The sequence below is a fragment of the Otolemur garnettii genome, unplaced genomic scaffold, assembly GCF_000181295.1.
Source record: "Otolemur garnettii isolate 467f Iridium unplaced genomic scaffold, OtoGar3 scaffold00037, whole genome shotgun sequence".
Lineage (NCBI taxonomy): Eukaryota > Metazoa > Chordata > Mammalia > Primates > Galagidae > Otolemur > Otolemur garnettii.
Window position 1 is genome coordinate 5779034 of NW_003852432.1, and position 18344 is coordinate 5797377.

Consider the following 18344-nt stretch of genomic DNA (forward strand, 5'->3'; position numbering starts at 1 on the left):
AAAATTTAAAAAGTGGGCATAGGACAGAACAGAAATTGTTGGAAAGAAGGCACGTAGCCAGTAGGTACATGAAGAAATGTCCACCATCACTAATTATTACAGAAATGCAAACCAAACCATATGAGATACTCTCTTACCCCAGGCTGAATGGCTAATACTAAAAAGACCAAACACAATAGATGTCGGTGAGGGTGTGGATAACAGGGAACTCTAATACACTGTTGGTAGGAATGTAAATTAGTACAGCCATTATGAAAAACAGTATGGATATTTCTGAAAAATCTAGCAATAGAGCAGCCATGTGATCCAATAATCCCACTACTGGGTATCTACCCAAAGAGAAGAAATCAACATATTAAAGTGATTATGATTATGATTCTGCAGAACTGTTTCCAATAGCAAAGATACATTAGTAGAATGAAATCATGTTATTTGTGACAACATGAGTGGAAATGGAGATCATTGTCTTAAGTGAAATAACCTAGGCACAAAAAGATATGTATTCCTTGTCCTCCCCCATGTGTGGGAAATAAAAATTTGATAACATGGAGGTAAAGAGTGGAAAAACAGGTGGTAGAAACTGGGAAGGGAAGTGGAGGGGTGGGAAGATGAAGAGAAATAGGTTAAAGGGGTCAAACCAGCAATAAGGTTAATGGAAGAAATATAACATTGGATAGGAGAGTTTGGGGCACCCTGAACACACTGGCTTGGTCATTAATTTCACACGTACCACAAATTTGTATAAATAAAAAAGAGATAATGCCTAAAACTGAGTTTTTTTTTTAAATTCAAACATGTTCCTTAAAGACAGTTAATATCAAAAGAATCCATTAAAACTTGAAAGTACCATTTTTCATAACAAATTTTTCAAAACCCCTGTTCTCTATGCATGACGTGGATAAAAACTAAAACTAAACTCTATTTCAAGATACAAAAGCCAAATAAAAATGATTAAGAAGAAAATGCACCAAAATGTTCTTGGTATTATTGGTTGCCTTAATGGCAGATTGCGATTGATTTCTTTTTCTTACTGTACATTTCTCCACTTTACAGATTTTCTGCAATGAATAAATATCTTACATAATCAGAAGGATTTAGAAAAAGAACATAGAGGAAAATAAGAGAAAAAAAGCAAGTTTGCTTGACTAATTTTAATTTCCAGGCTTTCTCATGCCCCCACATCCTTTCCCGTTCATTTATAGTTTTCTGAATTGTTTTAATGTCTGTCCTGCTCTCAGACATAACGAGACAACACAATGAGCCCCTCTACAATAGTTCAATTATTCTAGGATCTCAGTTATTACTGAACACAAGGCCTCTCTGGAAGATGAATTGACCCGCATATTTCAGCTTTCTTTGATTTCTAAAACTTTCTGTGCTTTTCATAACTTTCCCCCCCCCCCAGCCTCCCCTAGCCTCTAAGGCTACCTGGCTTGCCTGCACATTCTAGCCTCCTCCTCCCCTACCAGGAGATGCAAACCTCAGATCCTCAAAGTTCGTGATTTGGGTAATAAGGCAAGTAATGAAACAACATATCTGTGTGGAATTACAGCCCACTTTTCCAGGCTGTTCTCACAGTCTGAGCTGACCTCAGCCACAGGAGTGACAGAACTTTCATTGTCTCTGGTTAAGGGGAGTGTGACATTGCATGTCATTGTTCTCTCTGCAACAGCACAACCCGGGTTCTCTACTGCTGTTGCCCAGGTTACAGGTTGATGTGCATGAAATGTATCTCTAAGAAACTAAGGATCCCACAGAGCCAATCATTTTAAAAGACAGACCATACAAGAAGAGAGATTTTCAAAGAGTGTTAGTTATTTCACTCTTAGATGAAAGGCTAATTTCAAAACTGCAATCTCGCGGAGACAAGGAAAGCAAGAAGGGAAGGCTATGCTTTTCACTAAAACATAAATATTGGATATGCGAAAACTTAGATCAACTTCTTATCTGGTTTCTCAAAGCTAGAATTTGCTTTTTCAAATTATAGAAAGAATAGTATAATACAACAGCAGTTCCTAATATTGCTGCCACATCTCCCTCAACCATCATACTTCATCTCTTTAAATTTTGCTGCATATATAGCCATTATTACTATTTATGACATATGCTTTATAAATTATTTTCCATATTTGCATTCTTAGTGAAACAAAAGACTCTCTCATCCTCTTTCCTCACCAACATGTGGGGAGGGGGGGAGAAAATTATTATAAGCTAAGGTCAGGTCATGAGTAAAGCGTTCATTTCCATTGGAAATATATGTTTCATTCAGTTGGATAAACAGCTCTAAGAACATTGAAAGGTCCTTGTATTTACATAGAGCTCAGCTTGTATTTATGTACAGTATAAGATCTTGATGCACAGACACTAGAAGATGATGCAGTCTCTCCCTCAGGAAATAACACCTACTTCCTTTGTGCTGAGGGACTAGGAAGCTCCCTACCGTGTCAGAGAAAAATCACCCAAGGGAAGTAAGGAAAAAAGAAAAGAAAAAGGTGAGGGAGGACAAAGAGGGGAGGGCCAAAGGCAGGCAGGCAGGCTACTAATTTTAAATGGATGAACTAACTCGGAACCACAGGAAATTTTGAGAAATAGTGACATATTGAGAAAAGCATTTTATTCTTCATAAAAGAATAAAGGAGAGGGGAAAAGCAAATATCATACACCTGCGCACAACAAATAAAAAGGAATATTCTATCTTACTAAGCTGTGAGTAGTCACAGTCTGTAAGTAAGAGATATTTAAGGCACAAAAGAAAATAAAAAGACTGAAAAGAACGATAAGTGCACATTATATCTCCCTGAGTCCATGGACATGGCTCCCAGCACACGGTGCAGTGGGGTTTGCAGTGGATGGATGCTGAAATAATCCTGGGGGGTCTGGGTCACAATCTCTGGATTTAGAGAGCTTTTGAAAGATGGTAATCTGGTTGGTTTATTTATTTATTTATTTCTGTTTGATTTCTGTTTTGTTTTTTGCTTTTTATTTGCTGGAGTCCATGAACAATTTAATTTTATAAAATAAAGAAAAAGTCAGAGAAAGAAACCTGAATGCAATGGAGATGAACATGCTACAACAAAATATACAAACGCCAGGGGTGGGATGGGGCGTTAAGGACCAATACCCATTCTTACTCTTCCACCTATATTTCATCAGAGTTCTTGGATCTCACTTTCAACACAACCTTTTCTTCTTCTTGCAACCCAGTCCACATTTTTCATGTCCTACCAATTTTCCATACTTATCTCTCCCTTCTTCTTAATGCCCTCCACGTCTTCCCTGCCTTCCTCCAGCCAGTGTTTTATTTTCCCTGCCAGCAAGAGAGATGCAACCTACAGAACAAAACGGAAGCAGTGTTTTTTAAATGCAATAACAAAAATTGTACAGCGATGTGGCAGAACCTTTGGGGTATCGGTTCAGCTTATTTCCACTCCTCTGGAAAAGCAGAACCAGGGAGAAAGAGAAGAGGAAAAGGAAGAGAGGAGAGAGAGAAGGAAAGGAAAGAAAAAAAAGGAAGAGAAAAGAGGAGAAGGAAGAAAGGCATGTCCAGAGATGATACTCGGTGACCTCTTTATGGGCGATTGGACTTGAGCTTGAGGCACTAAGGAGAGGGGAGGGATCAAAAGAGAAGCCTGTGATGAGGAGGCAGCGAGAAAGACAGAGGATGGTATTACCAGTGAGTGTAAAGCAAACAGGAAAGTGTACACATTGGCTTGTTAACATATATATTAATGCTTTTAGTGGTGAAAGCAAAAGTATGATAATCTATTATAAAGCATTTTTCCCCCAGCACTATCAAATGGCATACCAATTAGGAAGCAAAATCGTGGCTAAGTGTGTTATTTAAAAAACACATTCATTAACATTTCATGTTATAGTATACATAAATTCTTAAATACTGCCCACTCCTAGTAATAATTCAGTTTAATATGTAACTGCTACTTCAGATAAATGGTTTCATCACAGTTATTTATTTAAATAATGAAAGACTTCATTAATTATGAAGGATGGAAGTGGCTGGGAAGGCATTCAAGTTGGTTTCTTTTTATATGTTCTTATACTGAATGTTAAAATCCTCTCTGTTTAAGCAAAAATGAGATTTGAAATCTTCTGGAACACAAAAACCTAAGGGTCATATTACTACCAAATATTTATTTATTTATGAAATACTTTTACATATCTATTGGTAAATTTATCCTTTCCTTCATTTATCTTTTTTCTAGTTACCTATTTATTGTTTGGAGTGACATTCATCTAAGGTTAAAATGGTAAAAGTAATCTTCTTGTTTTTTCCTTTGTACTTCTTGTACTTCAATAAAAATTGAATATTTTTATTTAGTTATTTATTTTGCAGTTTTTGGCTGGGGCTGGATTTGAACCCACCACCTCCGGCATGTGGGACCAATGCCCTACCCCTCTGAGCCACAGGCACCACCCAAAATCTCAGTTTTGTTTTGTTTTTGCAGTTTTTGAATGGGGCTGGATTTGAACCTGCTGCATACGGGCCTGGCACCCTACTCTTTGAGCCACAGGCGCCGCCCTGAATATTTTTAAATTAGTATGCAACTTCAAAAAAAAAAAAGATAGAATCTGAGATCTAATCTACAAAAAATAGGACACTTATATTATTGTAGGTCCTCTAGTTCAAAAACTGTGGCCTTGCAGCACCTGTGGCTCAAAGGAGTAGGGCACCCACCCCATATATGGGAGGTGGTGGGTTCAAACCTAGCCCAAGCCAAAAACTGCAAAATAAAATTGTTTCCTAAAATGACCTAAGATTTTTGAGGTTTGCAGAATACACTGTTGCTTCTGTTTAAGCTATTACAGGAAAGCAAAGAAAGTCTAGAACCCACTACGACCTCTCTGTCTGTCATCACTGCCTCAACCAAGATCATCTTCAAAGAGAAATGACTGCCGATTTCAGAAGTTGGAAAAGGCAAGTTGGATGCTCACCAGAGCCTCCAGAGGAAGCACAGTCCTACCCAAACCTTGATCTTGGCTCAGTGAAACGGAGTTTGGACTTCTAACATCCAGACTGTGAGAAAAAAAAAAAAATTCTAGTGTTTTAAGTCACCGTGGTGTTTGTGCTAATTTGTCACAGCAACCTTGGGAAGCTAACGTGGACATAAATGGTTGCGGCTTTATTTTTGCTTCCCAGTTGTCCAATTCTAAGTTATAACCATAGCAGAGAGATTCTGGGATCGGGGGGATTTCTAAATTGTAAGGGTTGATAAACTGATACATTAGTAGCCTACTGAGGCAACCAAAGAAAAGAAGAATTATATTACAGTGAGGAAATGAAACAAGCAAATAATACTAATCCTTATATATTATTTCAATGCTCTAACGATTTATTAATTTGCTTAATCCCCATTATAAGGTAAGCTCTATTTTTATCCAGATTTTACAGTTGGGCAACTGAGATACATAAAATTAAGTAATTTGTTCACAGTCATACAACTAGTTAATGGTGGAATCAAGATTTGCACCCAGGCAGACTGGCTCCATTGCACATTTTTAATCAGTACACCATACAGTAGAGAATGTCTCAGTCACTAGGTGTCTATCACTATCAAAAAAAAATTACCCCCAAACTTAGCTTCTTAAACCAAGTACCACTTTTATCATATCTCATGATTTCTTGGGTCAGGAGTATAAACAGGGCTCAGCTGGGAAATTCTTCTGTTCCATGTAATATCAACTGAGGTCAATTTGTGGTTTTCAGGTGATCTAATGAGCTGAGCTGAAGATTCCAAAATGTCTTCACTCACAACAGGGCTGGCACATTGCCAGAGATGATTGGAAAGCTGGACTTGGCTGGAACAGTTGATTTAAGGTTTTACCCATGACCATCTGGCTAATAGGCATGGGGAAATCAAAGTTTTATACTTAGAAGGCAACGCAGAGCTCTCATAAAGAGATTCTCCCAGAGAACCAAATGGAAGTTCAAGGATTATTATTCCTTAAACCTGGAAGCCCTTTCTTCTGTAGTCTTGGTCAAGCAACTTAGGAAGGGTCAGACGGATTTAAAGAGAGGGGATTTACATTCTATAACTCAATGGTGGAGTAGGTAAGAATGTGAGGTCATTTAGAACCTACTACAGATATTCTTATAAATAAATCAGCTCCTTGATAATTTATACTTCATAATTATCCTTATGTACTTCAGAATAGAGCTAATTTTAATGACCTACAAATATGAACACTAAGCCTGCAAATTAGGAGACTTAGGTTATAGTCCCAATTTAATGATTGAGTAAAAATCAATGATATTGGACAAATAATTTAAACTCTGTAAGTCTCAAAGTAGATGTTAGATTATTTTATTTACAGACATTTATCTTTTTCCCCTAGGTCTTGAGATTTTAGTCTGGAATAAAGAAGTTGATCCTAAAGTCTTGGAAAAGAGTGTGGAAAGGGTGTTACTCTCCTTCCTGTTTGCCCCGTATAGCGGTTGTGTGTTGTGCAGGCTGCATGGAGATCTGTCAGGTAAAGGCCCGGTTTAAATCATGGCCTTCAGTTCTATTTCAGCTTTAAAGTTATCATCTGTCATCAGGTACTGTTGATCATAACAAGTAGCATTAGATTAGGGACAACCTCAAAGCAACAGTGCATTAACACAATAAAGGCTTATTTCTTGCTCTCATGATGTCAGGTCAGTGGTGGAAGAAGGGCTCCTTGTGTTCCATAGTTCCACCATCTCCTCAGAGAACTCTTTAGCTCTCAACTGAGCTCTAGCAACCCAGTTGGCTGACATGGGAAGAGAGAGAAATCAGGGAAGATGATGCAGTTACTCCTTATGGATTACCGTGAAAGTGACGTATAACTCTTCTCCTGTGTTCCATTGGCTAGAAACTAGTTATGGAGCTGCACTAAAGGGTAGGTAATGAGGTCTAAGAAAATAGATTAAGGTGAATGCATGAATATGCAGCTATGTGGCACACATCTAATATTTAATTAGGGAGCCATCATGGTGTCATGAAAAATCCAGATCAATTTTAGAATAAAAACAGAGAATAAATTTTTTTTAAAGTTTTTCCTCTGTAAGGGATTCATAATATCAAATGCTAAATGAAGAACCTGAAAAAATGAAACTCACACTTGTTTATAGGGAAAAAAGAATTTTTGTGTGTGTGTGTGAATCCAGAACTATAAATTACAACTAGAAACATTCATATGATGTACTATGGCTGTTCCTGTTCAGAACAAATCTATGCCAACAAAATGATCAATCCTTTCTTGATGACCCAGTGTACAAGAGATGCCCCATTGGGAGGCTCCTATAACACGGGCCCATACCGCGTTGTTCTTCATAGGTAACACTTTTATGCCTCCACTTTTGCAGGCAACACATTTACACACCATTTCAGTGGTAACACATCATCATAGTCTCACAGTTTCCAAACAAATACTACTCAAAGGTTTGTAAAATGCTCTGTAATCAGAAACCATTCAAATTAAACAAATTGGTATTTGCCTGTAATTGACCCAGTCTCTTTTCATCTGGTTCTTTAATGATGCATATTATTTTCATGTCCAAGATTAAATGCCCATTCAAGCTTGGCTAGTTTGCTCCTGACATCTATTTCAGGCTCAGTCCACAATTATGTTATGATTTTACTCTTGGTATCATACATTAGTTGACTGAAGTTACTTTTAAAAATTATTTAATGTCCAATTCAAAAGCAAAAGTTTGAGAAAATGTAACAAGTAGCAAGGACTGCTACCACTTAGTTGACTATCTTTCCATCAATTTTTCAGAACAATATTAGGAACAGAGGGAAAGCCCTATCTAATAGGGCTAAAGCACAGCTGACAACCCACACCCCAATATTTTTCTGATTAATACTATCTCTCATTTATTTATGAAAAAGGAAAGGACAGAGTTTTGTGAAGTGCACAGTGGGTACTCCTGAATGGTTTGGGTTTCAAGTAGCATTATATAAAATTTAATTACCCTACAATAAAGATTTTTCCCTTTCAATTGATTATAACGAAAGGAAAGTTTCAACTTCTTGCTAGTGTGTCTTAAATGTACCTCTCAATCTAACCAATCTCTTTAAATAAATAGAGATAATGCCTCAGGGCCAGGGCTTTGGCAGGCAGTAGCATTTTGCCTTAATTTAATTTTTGTGTGTGAAGTTAATGCATTTATTTTTATAAATGTATTGTCTACTCCAAATTGTATCCATTTTTGTTTAAATTAGTTATATAAAGTCAACTTAAAGTAAATATTAAATAAATTATATTAAGAGTGGACATGAACAGTATAGTAGAAGTCTGTATGAACTTCAGGAAACCATGTATGAAAAAAATCAGGCAGTAGAGACCCACTCACCTCGTCTGTTATTGTCATTGCCATAAATAATATGCAGAAAGAAGAAATACCAATACCATAGAGGTCTTTTTTTACTAAAGCTATCATATTTATATTTTGTACTGTTCTTCACAGAGAACATTTCATACTAGAGAATAGTTATTTACATGCATAAAGCCAGATTAAATTAGTTATAATAGAGGTTGAGCTGCTTTTACTGATAACTAAATTTAAAAATGGCTCAGATGTGATAGAAGTTTATTTCTTTTTATTACAATAGTCATATTGCAAATTGTCTAGAAAGTTCGCATTTTTCTTGTTGTTCCTCTCTGATCGTTGGAGCAGCTATAGATTCAAAGCTGTATCAGCAGCCTGTCTATTTCCCAGGTAGCAGAATAAAGGAAGAGACCAAAAGAGAGAAAGTTCCTTGTCTTTAAGGAACATATAGTAGAACTTCTGTAAGTTGACCACCCCAGGGGCTGTATCTAACTGATCAACATGAGGAGGTGGTCAACATAAGGAACTAGGTCTATTGTACTGATATGTACATATAGTACATGTCTGGTCTATGCAAATTAGGTCAACTTGAGGTGGTCAGTAGGAAGGTGGTCAGCTGTGGAGGGTCTACTGTATTTTGGTAAGGAGTACTTCACATGGTCACATTTAAATATGATGGAGGCAGGTTGGTCAAATGGTTCACTGAATACCCCATCACTATAAAGGAAGACTAAAATGGATATCAATGGACAAACAGCAGTCTGCTTAAAGCTCCAGGTGATTTCTTAATCCACAGAAAAGATAAAATTGTATTTACAAGAAATTTATCATTACCGCATTTTATGATCTTACTGTTCCATTGCTCATCAAATTAAATACAAACCTCTCAGCCTAATGTTCAAGTCTCTTCATAGTTGTCTGCAATATAAAAATATAGCATTAAGCTGCAAAGACAGTTTGAAAGGACAGTATATAATAATATATTAGAGCTGCTTCTTTTAAAAAAAAAAATTGCATGGTGTCACTGAATTGATCTGTGTGAGTCTGATAGTTAAGCAAGATGGGAATTTGAGAATTTAAGAGCAGATGTTTAAAGTTTATTTCTCAAAGATCTTACCTGACACTAAAGCCTAAAAAGGTATTCTCGTATTTTTAGCTCTGCTAAACGACCAGCAGGTCACAGAAGATAAACTAAAGACTCCCACAGAAGAGGCTGACACTGACAAATGAAAATGTGGTTAAACAGAGTCATTATAAAAATCCCTTTGGTAAAACTTCAGAAAAACAGAAGTTAAAGCCAGATGCTTCCATTACCCAGCTCATCCAATTTGAGTCTACTCAAGAATTGATAAAGCTCTATTTTGAGATTTCACAGCAACTGCTTAAGGTTGTGGGAGTCACAGGAGCCTTGATTAATATTTGCCAATGCTGGAACATTTTGTAGGTAGTACCCAAAATTATATAATGTGAGTTATGGGAAGTCACTAAAATATGTCATTGACATACGAATCATAGATAATATTCATCAAGATACTGCCATTGGGAAAATAACTTCACAACTTTCAATACCCTAGAAATGACTGTGGTGTGTGAGAAGCAGAAAGTTTAGTGATACTCCCTTTAACAAGTAGCATACAAGATCCCATTCTGACAAAAAAAATGAAAACAGGGTGAAAACAATGAACAAAAGCATTAAACCAACAGTTTATGATTTAGTTTATTACTAAAATAATATCAGAATATAAGAATTCACTTATATTTCAGGACAGAACTTATCATTCACACATACATGACCTAACATGATTTCTCTTTCAGATCATTGGGTATTTTTAATGTGAAAAGTGTTTTCTATTTATTCTCAAAACTTAATGCTGGATGTGAGGAAATCAGCTCAACTATTATTAGGTATAGTTCTAAAGAAAATTATTCCAGGGCAGGCAGAGCCTCTGGCTTCACTTCCTGCCTAGATGTTCTGCTTTCATCTTCTTGTTGAACTCTTCTCCAAATCACTCAAGTACTTTGTACCTTTAGATTCTCATTTACCTCTTTTCCCCAGCCTAGCCTCTGACCTACTCCTTTTTAGCCTCGCTCTCAGGAAAGAAGACTGATTGTGGACAGGATGGCTGGATATTTGCTTGTGTTCTCATTCTCACCCTCTTTCACCAACAACACCTGGTTTCCCATGAGAGGGTTCCATTCCCACTCCTTGGTCATGTTATTTGGGTTGGAAAAACCTCAATCACAGTTGTGGGGATGAGCCATGAGATAAATTTTTGTCATCTGAAGTTAAGTGCCTACGGAAAGCCAGCTTTTTAGAGGAAAGAAAGAGTATAAGGACTGTGAAGTTGGTTGTTGGTTACACACACACCCACACAAAAACTGGGGAAAAGAAAACAATCGGCTTAGAGCCTTGAATTCACAGTTCAAGGTCTAGGCAGTAAACCAGAAATCTTCTGTGTCTTCCCTTAAAAAATCCTTACTTATCTCCTATAGTTAAAGGATTGAGATTTCTGAAAACAAGCCCAAAGTCTAATCCTACAGATGGCTAAATTATAATATACATAGAACTCACAGTCACAGATTCTCTTACATTAAAGTCACAGCATTTGTTGGAAAAAAAATGAGAGTTTTGAATATTTCAATGAGACCATCTGAACACATTCCAGAGAACCTAGAGACCTTGTCCCCCAATTTTACTGTGCCTCCTTCACCATAGAAGCAATTCCTTCTCATAGACTAAGAAGATTAGACTCCTCTTGCCTAAAGAACCTGTAATAACCTTTCTAATAGCATAGCCTTGAAGGAAAATCTAAATCTTCTTCTCTAATCTTATTAATATTATTACTTCTGACCTATAACTATATTAAAATCCAAGGCCTTGGGCACAAAATATAATCTGCGAGAAAGTAGCACATGCACTAATTGCAAGATTTTGCCAATGCACATTAATTAAAACCTAGAGAATATTTATCATAATGGATTCTACGTGTTTTGGATCAGGTAGAAAAACTGTAATCGGCTGAATTTACTGAAACAGTGTAACCAACCAGAAATTCTTTATTTATTATGTTAAATAAAGTATTAGAATGGCTATGTGGGTTTGCTTGCTTGACCAAAGGTGGTTCTCAAGATTCTAGAATTACATTGGTATTCTGTAGAAAAAGTTATGAAATATTTAGGAAAATAGAGTGCAGTGATCACTTTACTCTTTGTGACCTTCTTATTCCTCTTCTAATTATGTTCCCCAGGGAAGACCAGAGGGCACTTGCTTTATAAAGGCTTTGATGAGTGCAGGGAAGGGAAACACTAAGGTTCCTGAATGGCTCTCTAACACCTATTCCCTACAGGGCAAGAGTAACAGTGGAAAATGTTGCTTTTAAGTGAGTACCTGAATTCAATGTGGGATGATGCAATTCCAGTATACTAAGAGCCAAGTTGCAGGTCTTAATTTCTAGGGTCAAAATAAATATAGTTACTATAATGCAAAGCAGGTTATGAACAGCAGTGATCTCTGGCATATTGATTATAGGTGTCCTGGGTCTGAAATACCTAGGCAGACTTGAAAAATTGTACTTTATTTGAATAATCAAATAAACTCTAATTATAGTGAACAGAAATCTAACTTAAATCACCTTTATACAAAATCCTGGTTGCTCAACTAATTTTCAGACTTGGGCCATTTTATGGACACAAAGCCTCCTCAATGTGCAGAGAGCTGCAGGGTTAACTTAAGGGGGTCTTCCTACATTGCCAAAATTTATCATGTAATATTTCTTCCTAGCCTTCCTCAGAGGGGCTATGGACATTTACCAAAGTGACCATGTATTGAGCAAAAGGAAACACCCAAGAGTTTGAGGGAATTATTAGATTCTAACTCTAATTTGGGGGATAAAACTCTACCTCTTGTCCACAGTCAAGAGCAGAGGTCAAATGATAAAGCTTTGGTTCATATTGGGATCCAGGAAGTCTTCTACCCACCCTTATTAATTTCTTAGTCTTAAAAACAGATTTACAATGGACATGTTTAACAATTGACAGAATCCCTAAAGTGATCTCCTGATCCAAGAAGTGAGGGCTATTATAGCAGGGAAGGTCAACAGGAAGCCTCTAGAACTGTGAAGACATTGAATTATGATAAAAATCAGATAGCAACTCCAGCTGCAATGACTATTCCAGCTAGAACAAATCAACATAGTTATGGTTACCTGGTATATAGCTATTGAGTGGGTGAAATTTTTTTCCTCTTTACTTGCTTATAAAGACCCCTAGGAATAGTTTGCTTTTGTTTTCAACTCTCCATCCCTCTGTCATATTTAGTTTTTAGACACTTTGGTCATCTCTCCATCCCATAGGACATGATGATGCTGGTCTTGTACAATGATATCACACTGACTGGACCTTCCTGGTGAATAAGAAATGGAAACCTTGATAGGATAACATTTGGGCCAGATGGTAGGAAAGAACTCCCATGAAAATGCAGGGGTCTGACACCCCCATGAAAATTCTAGGAGTCCCATGCTCCTTAAAATAGCTCTTATATTGAAAAGTCTCTCATACCACTAAAAAAAAGACCCAGTGGCTTCACTGTAAGTTGGTGCTGCTCCAAACCATTTACTGAGAAATGTGAAAGGCTGCAAATCATGAGTGGGCCCAAAGCCAGGACAGCTCTGCAGCAGTTCCAGGCTGGGATGCAGTTGCTTTGCCACTTGGGTCATGTGGCCCAGCAGATCCAGCAGTGTTTGCAGTGTGTGTGGCAGACAGGGATGCTGTATGGAATCTCTTCAGCCAGCACCTGTAGGTGAAATACAGAATAAACCTTTAAGATTTTAGGGGATATGCCATCCTCTGCAGATGACTATTTTCCTTTTGAAAAATAGCTATGGCTTATCAGCAAGACCAAAGAGAGACTGAATTCTTGATTATTGGCCCTCAAGTTGACATATTTTATGAGCTACCCATGATTTCAATGTGCACAGCAATACTTCCGCATCAGGGAAAAGTAATATAGACTATATATAATATATATATATAATATATATAGTATATAGACTATATATAATATAGTGGAATAAACCATAGTCCTCATCACTGCAGTTGGTCTTGGGTCTGCAACTGTGATTTATTGTCTTTTCCCTCCGCTATGTATCCTAAGTTCTTTACACTCTTAGTCATCATCCCACTGTTGTTCCTGACCTACCTGATAGTGTAGTTCATACTCTCTATGTTAAGGGATCTGAGCCTGTAATTATCATACACTTTTAAGGCATGGATTACTTCACTTGTCCATTCACAATATAATTAGGCAAGAGGTATCTAACTAGATTACTGGAGCTTTACAATTATTCTTACCTGCTGCTAATGCTTAACTGAAGCCCTACTTCCTTCTGATTGGTGTTGGTGAGATGTTAACTACTTTTCTTTCCAACTTGTTCATAGATACAAGGAATCCAAAGTGCTCAGATAGTAGCCAAGGTTATAGTTCAATGGCACCTTTGTTATGTCTCTTAAAAAAAGTGAGCATCATTTGGAGACCAGGGCTTTTAACCTTGTAGAAAGAAGCCAGAGCAGTGGAAACAGCAAGCACAAAGTCTCTCAGCAGGTCATTGTGAGTCAGAGTAACTGAGACTGGTCTTGCATCTATCCCTTGGTTACTAGACCTATATATTCTTATTACTGAACTCCCCTACCAATAGGATATAATTAGTAATTGGGCCCCTAAATACTTTATGATGCATCAGCTTCCTTAATGTTCATAGGGTTTGTCTTCTATCCTCTGGAGCATATGTGTCTCATTAAGTCTTCCAGAATGTTAGCCCCTTCTTGCTTATTCTGCCCAATCAGCATGATGCTATCAGTGTAGCAAATCAATGTGCTGCTCTTCAGGGGGTACGTGTAGTTGACACTTCTGGCTGGAAGGTGCAGGAGTGCCTCCTTACTGCTCCCCACGTGACCTCCACTGACATGATGAAAGGGAAGTGGTGAAAGTGATTACTGTCCACCAGCTCTCTCTGGCACCACCCGGCAGTGAAATGAAGAGATGCTCTGCATATGTGATCTCGCTGGTGGGGGCCTCATTACTCCTGATGGGAATGAAAGTTCTCATTCCCTAGTTGTCCTTCTTTAGCCCTATCCCAGCAGAAGAGTTGGAACATATTGTTATAGCTCAGCAATACTGGAAGTCCAGGCCTTGGCTAGTATGGGAGGTGAGGGACAGGGCCACAGTCTTTTTCTACAGAGTTTGGTAGTAGTAGCTATTGTTTAAACATTTTCTGTCTTCTTGCTAAGATGCCCATTTACGGGTTCTTTGTCTAGACAGAGGGGATGGGGGGGATTATTTTTGTCTGTGCCTATCAGTATATTCATGTTGCTTAGTTCTTTAACTGAGACTTGGATATATGTGAAAATATAAAACCCATAGAATTCCCCACTACCATATTTGCCCAAAAATAACACACTGTCTTATATTTATTTTTTCTCAAGAAGACACACTAGGGCTTATTTTCAGGGGATGTCTTGTTTTTATTAAGTATAATACAACAATCTACATTTATTCAAATACATTTAAGTCATCTTCTGGAACCTGACAGGAGGAGCCAACCTTGTTGGTGGGGCTGGCACTGGTGATGTGTGAACTCCTTTCCCCTAGCCGTTCGCAGGTGCGCAATAGGATGTCTGCAACCGCGGTTACCACACATGCACATGCACACAGGTGCACCCATGCAAGTGTGAATGGCTTGGAGAAAGGAGCTGTGGCAGATAAAAGGTATTCCAGTCTTCCTTATGGCTCCACGATGAAATGCATGGTGTACCACGCCCATCACTAGGCATAGCATGCCCATCACAAGGTCTTATTATTGGGGTAGGGCTTATATTTAACAAATGCATAGAAATCCTGCTAGGGCTTATTTTGGGGGTAGGTCTTATTTTCGGGGAAACATGGTATGTCATTTCTTGAGTCCCAAGATTCCTAGACAGTCCTCTTCACTTTTCAGAGTCTTATGTTTATTTTATGCATAACGTTCAGAACTTCGAGTTTCCTGGGGAATATCTTTTGTGAGAGAAATAGAGAAAAGTACATCTGGTCCATATTTCTGGAAGAGAAAGTCCAGTTTGCATGTGTGTATTTTTTAATATAACTCTATCATTGCATTCTATGTATTAAACTCTCTAATGATTTGCCTTGATATCTGAGAAGAACTAAAGTCCTGACAATGGCCAACAAGGTCCCATGTGAATTAGCTACTTCCTTGGCTAACATTTTCCTCCTTATTCAATGTCTAGAACTCAATCTCTAGAAGAGGGCTGGCCCTAAATGGATAATAATTACTTTTTTATTAATGAATTTAGTCATTGATCACTTTTTAATATTGAAATCAATCACCGAAGCTCCCGCATGTCCAGGTTGGCAAGTCCCTTGTCTTTCTCTCTGGGCCTTCACTCTTCTGAATCTGAGGGTTCACTCATTCTAAAGGGGCTACAGTAGGCAGAATTCTAAAAAATAATCCCCCAGGATTATTTTGGCCTAATCCCAGGAACTGTGAGTATAATGAAATATCATGCCTAAGAATATGGTACATTGTAGACTGCGCCTGTGGCGCAGTGAGTAGGGCACCAGCCCCATATTCCAAGGGTGTCGAGTTCAAACCTGGCCCTGGCCAAACTGCAACAACAAAATAGCTGGATGGTGTGGTGGGTGCCTGTAGTCCCAGCTACTCGGGAGGCTGAGGAAAGGTAAGTGCAAAAGGATTTTCTAGATGTCAGGAAGGTTACGAATTAGTGGGTCCTAGGTTACTAATTCATTGTCCTTAAGACAGGGAGGGTGTCTGTGGACTACCCAGCTGGGCCTGATCACATTAACCATTTGAAAGCCAAAGATGAAGCAGAAAAGGAAAACAAAAAGGCTTGAAGCATGAGAAAGGATTGACATGCTGGTTTGAATATGGAGAGAGCCACATTCAAAAGAGAGTGGATTAAGGAGCTGAAAGAAGGCTGCCTGGCCAATAGCCAGGAAGGAACAACAACCTGAGAGACTTCCAATTGAAGTGAGCTTATATTTCTTGAACATTTTCCTTCCACTTCACTATTTTTTGCAAAGGAAAAGCTCAAAACATACTTAATGTACTTGTATTTATTAATATCACTTATCTTAAGAATTTCAAAAGAGAGTTAGAAGAAGAGGATTAGTCTTCACACTGTGCACTAATGCTACTTTCTTTGAATCTCATTCAACTAATTAGCACCTGAGACACATACCTATGTGCAGCCTCCTGATGAAAAATGAAAAGCCTAGGGTGGTGCCTGTGGTTCAAGGAATAGGGCGCTGGCCACATATATGGGAAGTGGCAGGTTCAAACCCAGCCCCAGCCAAAAGCTGCCACAAAAAAAAGAAAGAAAAACGAAAAGCTTTAAAGAAATGTTCTATAACATACTCTGTGTAAGAAGTACAAGTGCTGATTTTCAAGACTATTATTTTTCACAAAATTAGAATTCTAGTTTTGCAGTTTTCCTCTGTTACTAATAAAAGAGAGCAGACATAAATATAACTGGTCATTAGAGACTTCGATTTTTTTATAAAATGAAAATTGCTGTGTTTCTATTACTGATAGTCTTTCTCCCTTTGCCGCCCCTTAATAGCAACTATTAAATTCAGTTTCTATACTAATTCTTTGCTAAGTCCTCTGAGGATGCAAGAAAAACACAAACCAAATGGGATATTGTAAGGAATCTGTGCAAAGCAAAGATGCATGAAAATTCATCTCAGCAGCTATACTTCTGATGAAAAGTGAATCATCTCCAGGACTGGGATCACATTGAGCTCTACCAAGACCTGTGACAAACAAGGATTTTCAGCCAAGATGTTTTAGAATGTGGCCTAGGCAGTTGCTTCTTATTGGGGCAGCTTTACATTGAAGAGATCATCCATTATGAAATACCCCAATTATTTTTTTTATTTCAAATTAATATGAGGGTACAAATTTTTAGATTACATTTTTACTTCCAGGGTAAAGTTCCAGTTGTAAAAGAGCCCTTCACCCAGGGGCGTGTTATATACCCTCACAATGTGCACATTAGGTGAGATCTCCCCTCATGCCCTCCCTTCTTCTGCCAATTGTCCTCCCCTGTACCCCCCTCTTGTCTTCCTCTACCTCTATACTAGACTATATTTGGGTTTTATTGTTCATATGAACATGTAACTATTTATATATGGGTTTCATATTAGTATGGGGTATATTGGATATTTATTTTTCCATTCTTGGGATACTTTACTAAGAATATATTTCAACTCTGTCCAGGTATATGTAAAAGATGTAAAGTCTTCATCTTTTTTAGTGGCTGAATGGTATTACATGGTATACATATACCACAATTTGTTGATTCATTCATGGGTTGATGGGCATTAGCACCAGAATGTTTGTTGCAGCTCAATTCATAATTGCTCAGTCGTGGGAGCAAACTAAGTGCCCATGAACCCATGAAACATCTCGATTAGAACAAATTTTGCATCAAGCCATCTCAGTAACATACCTTACATGTTTGCTTTATGCAAATACTTGTCCATAGCTGCATCCATGAGTATCTATAATGGTTTAATTTTTGCATTTGGAATATGCATAATAACTTAAAATATAAGATCATTTCCTTAGAAAGAGTCTGAAGGATCTCTTCTCTATCCACAGTTTCTCTCTGATGTCTCTGTTTCTGTAGGTAAGTACTATCTAAATAAAACACTAGTTCTCAAATGTAAGTTTATAAAATTAACCTGTGATGCATATTCAAAATGAAGGTTTCAATACACAGTACCTACATGTTTTGGTTGAATAGGGAAATCATTGTCTCCATCTTTTTAACCCCCCTTCAGTGTTCTGATGAAAGTAGCAGAGATGTTTTGTATGTTAGATGACTAAAGACTATAGTTTCTAACAAAACTAAAGACTTGTTCTCTATACAAGACTTCTCAAATAAATGAGAAGACTGTCTCAAATAAATAAATAAACAAATAAATAAAGTTTGTTTCAATATAGGACCAAGATAC